Raw genomic sequence first — 9,846 nt, 5'->3', positions numbered from 1 at the left:
CTCTCTCCGTTTACTAAATTTACTTTAGAATTGGTTCACAAGTCACACCCAAATCAGTTTTTTAATACTTTATAATCATCAGGCTTGTTTTTTTTTTTAAAGTTTATTTAGGTATACTTGACATATAATAAAATATACTCATTTTAATTATACAATTCCATGATTTTTAGTAAAGTCACAATTGTGCTACCATCACCATAATCCAATTTTAGAATATCCTCACACCTGTTCCCACCCTCAAGCCCAGGTAACTATTCATCTACTTTCTGTCTGCATAGATTTGCCTTTGGGGGCAGTTTATTTAAATGAAATCCTATAGTATGTGATCTTTCATGACTGGCTTATTTCACTCGGCATAATGTCTTTTTTCTTCTTCTTTTTTTTTTTATTAAATCATAGCTATGTACATTAATGCAATCATGGGATACAATGTGCTGGTTTTATATACAATTTGAAATAATTTCATCAAACTGGTTAACTTAGCCTTCACAGCATTTTCTTAGTTATTGTGTTGAGAAATTTATATTCTACATTTAGTAAATTTCACATGTACCCTTGTGGCATAATGTTTTCAAGGGGCATTCATGTTATAGCATGTACCAGAACTTCTCTCATTTTTTAGGGCTGAATAATATTCCATTGTATGGATATACCATATTTTGTATAGTTCATTTGATTCATCAAATGATGGATATTGGGGTAGTTTGGGGCTATTATGAAAAAGCTTCTCTGAAAATCCACATATGTTTTTGTACGGACTTCCTTTATTTGAATCAGAAATTATATTCCCCATTTTTATTTCATCTCTACTCTCAATGGCTTTGCAGCATTGAGCATATTCAAAAGGATGAACCATGGACTCTGAGGGTGATGCCCAAGGGAAGAGTTTCTAAAAAATACTCCACCATTGGACTAAGAGTATTATCTCTTGAAGTAATTGTTCTGAATAAGACACTATTCATTTGATATATAAACTTAGGTGTATTGGTTGCAAAATTGTTAATTTCACATGTCCACCTACCAATCCACAACACTTAAGCCTGGTACTTTGCAGGGAAAAGCCGTTTGATAATTATTTGCTAATCAATTTTTAAATGCCCACAGTGGTTCCCCTTGGAAAGTAAAATATCAAAAGCTTCAATATCTAACAGTGCTTTTTCTATTTTGTGTAGACAGCCAAAGCCCTCTGGAAGAACATGACAAGCTATCTGAAGAGCCCCAGGTCATAATCATCTATGGGGCAGCTTTATTGATCTTCCTTCAGCTCAAGAGACCCCAGTCAATGCAATTTCTCAGCAAGCTTGGAGGGGGCAGGAAGCATTTGTTTTGGGTCAGTGGGAGCGTTTTGTCCACTGCTGCATTATGGCTCCAGGAGAAACAGCCGGAGGAGGCCAGCTTCTCTCGGCAAGGGCCCCAACCCTTGCTGGCACATTTTCTTAGAGGGTTGATTGGCCTGTATCCAACATTGGCAAACTTCCTCTCAGTTGCTCCCTGGCATGCACTGCAAGCCTGCAGATAGATCTGGGTTGTTAACTAGATGGATTCCAGGCGCAAGGAAACCAGAACCGCCTGGTGGCCCTCCACGCTGACAGGTTAGCCACCTTGCTGGCTCCACACAGCTACTAGTAACACCCAGGTCTGTGGTCTGCGGGGTCTGAGGCATCGTTCAGTGAGATCCCATCTTTAATTGGGGACAAATGCTGTGACCTCCCCTGGGATTCCCCAGTGCTCAAGGGAACAGTGTATTAGAAATGCGGCCCGTGTGATGCCCACAGCACATGCTCTGTGCCCTGCGGCTTCCTGGCCGCCCAGGGCAGCGGCCTGAGAACCACAGGGTCAGGGCAACCGGTTAGCCAGTTCCTATTGCCTCAACAGTCAGCTCTTGTCTGCTATCACGGGGTCGTAAGTTGTTCCTGTTTTAATTTTCAGAGCATCTTTTCCTACATATATTAGTTCATGTTGCTAGAACAGGTTTTAGAACTTAATATAAAATGAATTTAAATAGTCGTAATTCCTTTCCACCACAAAATATTACATTTCATTCTTAGGAGATATCAGTGAAAAAATCAATATACCCAGCATTTAATTGTGTCCTCATTACTCATTTCTCTCCCTTAAAAAAAACACATATATTTACTCATTAGCTAATTAAAGATTTTTTTTCCTAGCATTGCTGCTGTCTTATTGACTCTCAGAATACTGGAGTGCTCTCTACTTTCTCTTCCCTTGGACTAATAATCCCTGGGGTCTTTCTTTGAATGGCTTACCACTAGAGAGCATCTTTATTTTTGTTTGCCCAGCACCCTTCCCTTTGGGAAGAGCACTCACTTTCCTCCTGGTGATACTCTGGTCCCCTCCTCCATCTGCAGGATGTAAGTGGCACCCTTCTTCTTACCCAACTATGATTTCCTGGCCCAGAGCTAGGCAGTGATGTAATGTGGCCAATCAGAGCTCTTTCTTGTATACATTTTTTCCACCTGGAACTAAAGAGGAAGAGGGCTCTTTGCTCTTTGATGAAGATAGAATCTTATTTGCTTTAGCAAGTCCCAGATGGGTTTTGTCACTGACAGCCAAAAGCCTTGACTTAAATTCCTATCTTTTCCCTATAATCTTGGCCACAGTCTTTCCGGTCCTAGAACTTTATTGACTTTTTAATTAGTGAAATTTTAAAAATGCTGTGATACATTTGCTTTGTCCTATTTCTTTCCTTTTTAAAAGGTAATAATCTTTAGTGGCTCTGGGGGTCACCAGAGAGAAGAAGTGAGGGTAGGAAGGTATTTGGAAACTCCACAATAAGGGGACATTGCAGACAATTGGGTGTTCAACTAGGAAACAACCAAAAAAAAAAAAAAAAAAAAGAACAGCCTAGGGGAGGGGGTGTTAGATGTAAAGTTGTTTACAATTATTGGAAAAGCTTTTATGTGGAGAGAGTTGTCGTTTATCATCTTGTAGGGCCATTAATTTCCAGGATTGGAATTTGCAGAGAGGCTGATTTCTGTTCTTTCTAAAAAATACATACTTTCAAATCACCAGAGTGTACCCAAAAATGAAACAGTCCTCCACTCAAAGTTAGATTCCTAGAGACTTAGTGGGTATGTTTTTAAGAACTCCTGGGTGAGGAATATGACCTCAAAGATCCTTTTGATTCTTCAGAATAGGCTGTTCGAATGAAGATGAAGGTGGAAATATTGTTGGTGAACTCAGGAGCCTGAAACTCTGCCTAGGGCTAGAATCAGGCTCTCTCTGCAAGCTAGAAACAAGGCCAGATCCTGTGTCCTACCATGTTGAATGACTGAACATTGACTTCCTTGATATGATTCTTTATGTGCTGTTGTTTATAATTTTTATTTAGAATACTAGAAAGATAAGATATGTGGGAAAGCATGCTTAAATTATTTAAGCTGTAGTTGGACAACCTTTTCTCTCCAGATCTTGGTTTTCTTGTATGTAAAATGAGGAACTTGGACTACCTTAGAAGTTTCTGGATTTTTCTAATAGGGATTCAGGTAGAAGGATTAAGAAGGAATCTTAGGGTGGCGCCTGTGGCTCAGTGAGTAGGGCGCCGGCCCCATATGCCAAGGGTGGCGGGTTCAAACCCAGCCCCGGCCAAACTGCAACCAAAAAATAGCCGGGCGTTGTAGCGGGCGCCTGTAGTCCCAGCTACTTGGGAGGCTGAGGCAAGAGAATCGCTTAAGCCCAGGAGTTGGAGGTTGCTGTGAGCCGTGTGACCCCACGGCACTCTACCCAAGGGCGGTACAGTGAGACTCTGTCTCTATAAAAAAAAAAAAAAAAAAAAAAAAAAAAAGAAGGAATCTTAAAGGATGGAGGAGTGAGAGGATGCAATCTCCAGTGCTCCATATGCAATGCTTTCTAGCTGTCTCCAGCCAATGGAATTTTGTCTCACTATGGGCAGACAAAACCCATCTGGGACTTGCTATGACAGATGCACAGAGGGAGGGAATGACAGAGCAGGACTGCTCACGTCATTTGTAGGGCCTAGTGACAAATAAAAATCCAGGGCTCCTTGTTCAAAATTAATAAGAATTTAAAGAATATGACAGTGGAACGTGGAACCAAGAATAGGTCCTTCAAGTGTAGAGTCCCAGGCAACTGCACTGGTCACAGCCTTTTGAAGCCAGCCCTGGATATATGACAATACTCAGTATCAATTCAACCAATTTAAAACAACAGACTTGGGGTTCCTTGTCTACGTGATTGCAAAACTCTGGCTATCTATCTCTCCATACATTTAGGCCTTCTTTGATTTCTCAGTGTGAAGGTCTTGCACACCATTCATCAAATTCATCCTCATGGATTTTTCATCATACTGTTATAAATAATACTTTAAAAAATAATTTCCAATTATTTATTGCTAGTGTATAGAAATAGAATTGATTTTTAAGTTGAAATTGTATCTGTGACTTACTGTTTTGGGGTCAGTTTTTGAAAATTATTCTCTACATGCCCTATCATGTTGTCTATGAGTAAAATGTTTTTGCATTTACTTTCTCATCCTTAAAACTTTTCTTTCCCATTGTCAGGGTTCTGGGGGGACCCTGACCTGGGCTGGGGGCCAAACAAGGGATATGGGAAGAAGGTGACTTTACACTAGTTTAATGTATGAAGTCTGGGCAACCTGGAGGAACATACACTGTCTCACACCAAGTGGCAGCTTGAGGCAGTGCTGCAGCTCTCCAGCTCTTCAGAAATCTTTTATTGATCTCTAAAACAAAGCATTCATGAAAAAATGCAAAGATGTCAAAATTCAAAAATAGGATTAAAAAAGAATCCCAAGCCCCCCAGAAGCCTGGATAGAAAAGTAACAGCTGGGTAATTGGGAACAGAAGGTAATAAATTGTCAACAACTGCCCGATAATGCATTTAGAAAGGGGGAGGGGAAAACAAGTTTCATCTTAGCAAGACAAACAACCTAGCTTCCCTAATCTAACTGCTGATCAGGAGTCCAAAGGTCTCAACCTGCCTGCCTGCTGATTCTCCATGCAGGAATGGTCTTGATGACATTACCCTGCCTGGGCTGCCTCTGGGCTCCTTTCATCTTCCATGGTCTTGATAAGGAGCCACAGGGATGGTCCACCTGCATTCTTTACCCTGAATTGGGGGGCCTGCAGAGAGATCAGCCTGTCCACCTCCCACACTTGCCTTATTTTAATGAATAGTGCCAACAGAAATGTAAGAGCACACATCCTTGCCTTGTTTCCAATCTTAGGGAAAAGCATTCCGTCTTTTGCCATTAGGAATGTTGGTGGCTATTACTTTCATTTCTTTAATTTTTTAAATAGTTCTCATTTCTCTGTTGAGCTTCCCACCTTGTTTCCTCTTTGTATTAGTTTCCTGAAGCTGCTGCAATACATTACTACAAACCAAGTGGTTATAAAAACAAAAAGTTATTCTTTCATCATTCTGGAGGTCAAAATCTTGAAATCAGTATTGCTGGGCTGAAATCAAGGTGTTAGTAGGGCTCTGTTTCCTCCAGAAGCTCTAGATTAAAATCTTCATAATGCCTATTCTAGTTTTTGATGCCTGCCAGAATTTCTTGGCTTGTGGCTTCATCACTTCAATCTTCAAGGCCAGCATCTTTAAATCTGTCTCTGGTCTGTCTTCACATGGCCTTCTCATTTGTGTGTGTGTTTAAATAACATCCCTCTTTTAAGGACATATCTTATTGCATTTAGGGCCTACTATGAAAACCTAGAATAATCTCTCCATCTCAAGATCCTTAATCATATCCACAAAAACTTTACCATGTAAGATAACATTCACAAGTTCTAAGATTAGAAGGAACATATCTTTGGGGAAGCCATTTTTCAGTTTGTCATACTCAGCATTACTCAGCATATCCATTTTTTTCCTTTAAATTTTGCAAAATAATTATAATAATTTTTTAGGTCATGGTCTGCTGATTCTGCTGATTCCAACATCTGAGTCTTTTTCTATTGACCTTTCTTCCTCCTTAAAGCTATGAGTTACATTCTTCTTTTTCATATACCTAGTAATTTTTGATGGTCTGTTGGGGCACTGAATGCTACATTTTTATTTTTATTTTTTTGAAAATTGCAAAGGAAATTTTAAAGTCAATGAAATATATTTAATAGTCCAAAATGCACAGGCATTCTAAATCATGTAGTTTACATTTGACCATCTGACCATAGTTCAAATATTTACTTCTTCAAAAGCCGTACCTAGTTACCTTCCTAAATTGCTTTTAAATAAAGTTCTTAAATTGTGGCAATAAACAAAATGACAAGATATGCTTAAACGATACTTCAGTTTTTCAAAAGACGTAAGAAATTTCAACTCTTGTTCTTGAAGAGTTATAAAAATCAATGTTTGGGCTAAGTTATAAACATGCTTATAATGCAATTATTTGCATAACTCTAGTAATGCTAATAGTGGCTATATGACCAGAATAGGTTTTTTAAAAAAACACTAAAATATCAAAATACTTAGCCCCGTTTTTTATTTACCTGTAGTATGTGTTCATTTATGCTTAAACTTCAGCATTTACTGTATCATCATTGCTCTACTTATAAAAGTCACATCCAAAGGATAAAGCAAAATCACCTACAACTTGGCATATGGTTTATTTCTCTTTGGGAAAATGTCCTTAATTTGTTGATGTAACAAACAAACTTTGACCCTGATTGCTATGCAAAAAACAAGTTAATCTGCTTTGCAATGAACTTTATAGTTCAATTGCGTACAGGCAACATGCTATATATGAAAAAATTACTAACTGAATTACAGGTATTAAATACTGAAAAACTTAACAGCTTATTATAATTTATTTTATTTAACAATCTAGGAAGTTCGCAGCCGTTAGCAGTTAGAGTGCAATCTCAGGTGCAATTGGGAATTCAGGAATCTGGAGCTGTGAGTAGCGAACTTTGTAGGTAAAATACATGCATACTTTTGATAGTAGATGAGAAGGGATCTCTCTAAAATTGACCTCATTGGTTTCATCCTCAGCAAAGTGACCTGAGCTACGTTCAACGTAGCTTTTATTATTCCTGATGTTAATGCATATTCTCATTTTACAATAAATTCATGACCATCAGAAGACGTCAATTAGACATACAAGGCATCAGGACCTTCACAGTCACCACAGGTTTTCTCTTCTCCATTCATTATGTTCTCAGGAAATTCTACTTTGCTTCCCTGGGAACTTTAGTAGTTTCTCATCAGCCCTGCAGCCATAGCAGCTGGGTCCCAGCATACCACCACAGCCCCAATGCTACATTTTTATAAGTTAAATTCTGGTCTTATAAATATTCTTGAGCTCTGTTCTGATAGTTCATCTACTGAAATCACTTTATTAAGACCTGTTTTGGGACACTCTTAGAATGAATCAAGAGTATTCATTCATTCATTAGGGCAGATAACCTTAAGATATGGCTTTATTATGATTGCAGGTGAATGATTGAGCTGTTCATTGAGATCTCTACCTGGTTGAAATTCCAATGTCTCCCAACATTGTGTGACCTCCAGAATTTATGATGAACTCACTGATCCACTAGTACCTATTTCCTGTCAGGCCTGTATGAGTCTTATGTTGTACATGTCTAACTTGGTTTTGACCAAAGACTCAAGGTTACCTTAAGCCAATTTCTGGAGCTCCTCCTCCATAAGTCTCACTATCCTCCAATGCTTTGCCCTGAAAACTCAGTGGCCCTGACCTTCAATCTCTGATTCCTCCATCTTTCTTTTCTCTTTCTTGTGCCACAATTTAGAAAGCACCCACAGGCAGAAAGTGGTGGTAAATGTGGAGCCTACCTTGTGTGTTTTTACCCACTAAAGAATCAAATCCCTCCTATATTTGTTGTACAAAGCATTGCTTCCTATATTTTCCCAGTTTTATCATTATAAGATTAAATTTACTATCTGTTATTCAATTCTGATCAAAATCCGAAATCCAACATTATGAATTTTTAATACTTGCCATTTACGGAGCATTTGTGTGGGAGACTAACCACTTTAAATGTATTTTTCTTATGTAACTGTAAAAGGTAATCAATTAATTTTAAAAGACAGCATACCCGTCTTTGTCTTCTTTTTGTTTTTAAACGACTTTAAAAGCAATTGTATAAAATGGTATGTATATGACTGTATTGGTAAGCCTCTAACGTAGAGATGTAATATACTGGACAACATAGAAATGTAATATAGTTGACAATAACAATATCAAGGAGGTGGATGGGAACAAAGGGTGGATGGGTGTATTATAGTTAGTAAATTACACCAGATGGTAGAGGTACACCATAGGAATAAAGGAAGAGAACCAGAAATTGAAAATGAGAAGGTTAATCTAACAAACTCTATGAGTCTATACTTGATGTGCTTTTTTAGATTTTTAATATATATAAAATTATGTAAAGTAATAATTATAAGAGTGTATTATTGGGTTTGTAACATGTATAGTTGTAATATGCATAACAATAATAGCACAAAAAAAGAGGAAGAAGAAATAGAGTGATATAAAAGTGAGTCATCTATATCACTGGAATTAACTTAGTATAATCTGGACTAGGTTTAGTAATTTATGATAGATACACTATACGGCCATCATGCACACATATAAAAACACTGAGAAAATAAATTAAATAAAATAGTATAAAAATTCATTAAAAGGACTAAAAGGCGATACTAGAACATATTTGCTAAATGCAAAAGAAGGTAATAAAGAAGAAATGGGGGATAAAAAAGACATGAGATATGTAGAAAACAGTAAAAGAGCAGAGATAAGTCTACATAACAATAACATTAAATACTAATGGATTAATAATACAAACAAAAGGCAGAGATGGTCAGAGTGGGTTTGAAAAACAATACCCACTTTATGCTATCTACAGGATGGATACTTGAGATTCAAAGATATAAATAGTTTGAAAATAAAAGAACAAAAAAATATGTATCATCCAAACAGCAATCTTAAGAGAGCTGAAGTGGTAATACTCATATCAGACAAAATAGATGTTTTTTTTTTTTTTTTTTGAGACAGAGTCTCAATCTGTCATCCTGGGTAGAGTGCTGTGACATCATAGCTCACAGCAACTCCAACTGGGGCTCAAGCGATGCTCTTGGCTCAGTTTTTCTATTTTTAGTAGAAATGGGGTCTCACTTTTGCTCAGGCTGGTCTCAAACTTGTGACCTCAAGCTATCCACCCACCTCAGCCTCCCAGAGTGCTAGGATTACAGGCATGAGCCCCAGCTCCCGGCCTCAAAATAGACTTTAAAACAAAACATGTTACTAGAGATAAAGAAAAACATTTTGTCATGAGAATGTCATCCATCATGAAGATATAATGATTATAATCACCTGACACTCAGCAGTCAGTCCTACACCTGCCTCTGGAGTCAAACAACATGCCTCCCTCTCATTCTCTATGCAATAGCCCTTCACATATTTGAAGATATCTGTCCCCCCTAAAAATTTTCCAGGCCAAACATTTTTCAGTTTTCTTCAACTACTTCCCATAAGTGAACTTTTTTTTTCTTTTTTGACTCTGATGACCCCAGCTGATGTATTCTACATACTCTGGTTTGTTTTGCTTTTCTTAAAAAGCAGAACCAGAATTGGGCATATTAGGCAACACAAATAAAATAGAACTATTGTCTTTCCTGTTCTGGAGCACATACTTCAATTAATGCAGCCTAACCCTGTATGGTAAGGCCTGCTTTATACTATACATACAGCCAAGTGCAATTCGACATCAAAGAACAGCTTGCTTTCTTCTCATCTAGTTTTCTTTCTAGCTCAAGTTATCCAATTGATATATATGCAATTCATTTTATAAGGTTTAATGCAACATGTGTACATTTGCCCCTATC

The 9,846-nt window shown here is 37.7% G+C and overlaps 1 pseudogene; it reads right to left on the bottom strand.

Moving 5' to 3' along the window:
* Nucleotides 1–6,811: 6,811 nt before the first annotated feature.
* Nucleotides 6,812–7,146, bottom strand: LOC128588562 (elongin-C-like; annotated as a pseudogene).
* Nucleotides 7,147–9,846: the final 2,700 nt, after the last annotated feature.

Source organism: Nycticebus coucang, chromosome 6 (assembly GCF_027406575.1).
Source record: "Nycticebus coucang isolate mNycCou1 chromosome 6, mNycCou1.pri, whole genome shotgun sequence".
Taxonomy (NCBI): Eukaryota; Metazoa; Chordata; class Mammalia; order Primates; family Lorisidae; genus Nycticebus; species Nycticebus coucang.
Note: the sequence above shows the minus strand (reverse complement) of the source record. Positions and strands in the feature narration are given on the sequence as shown.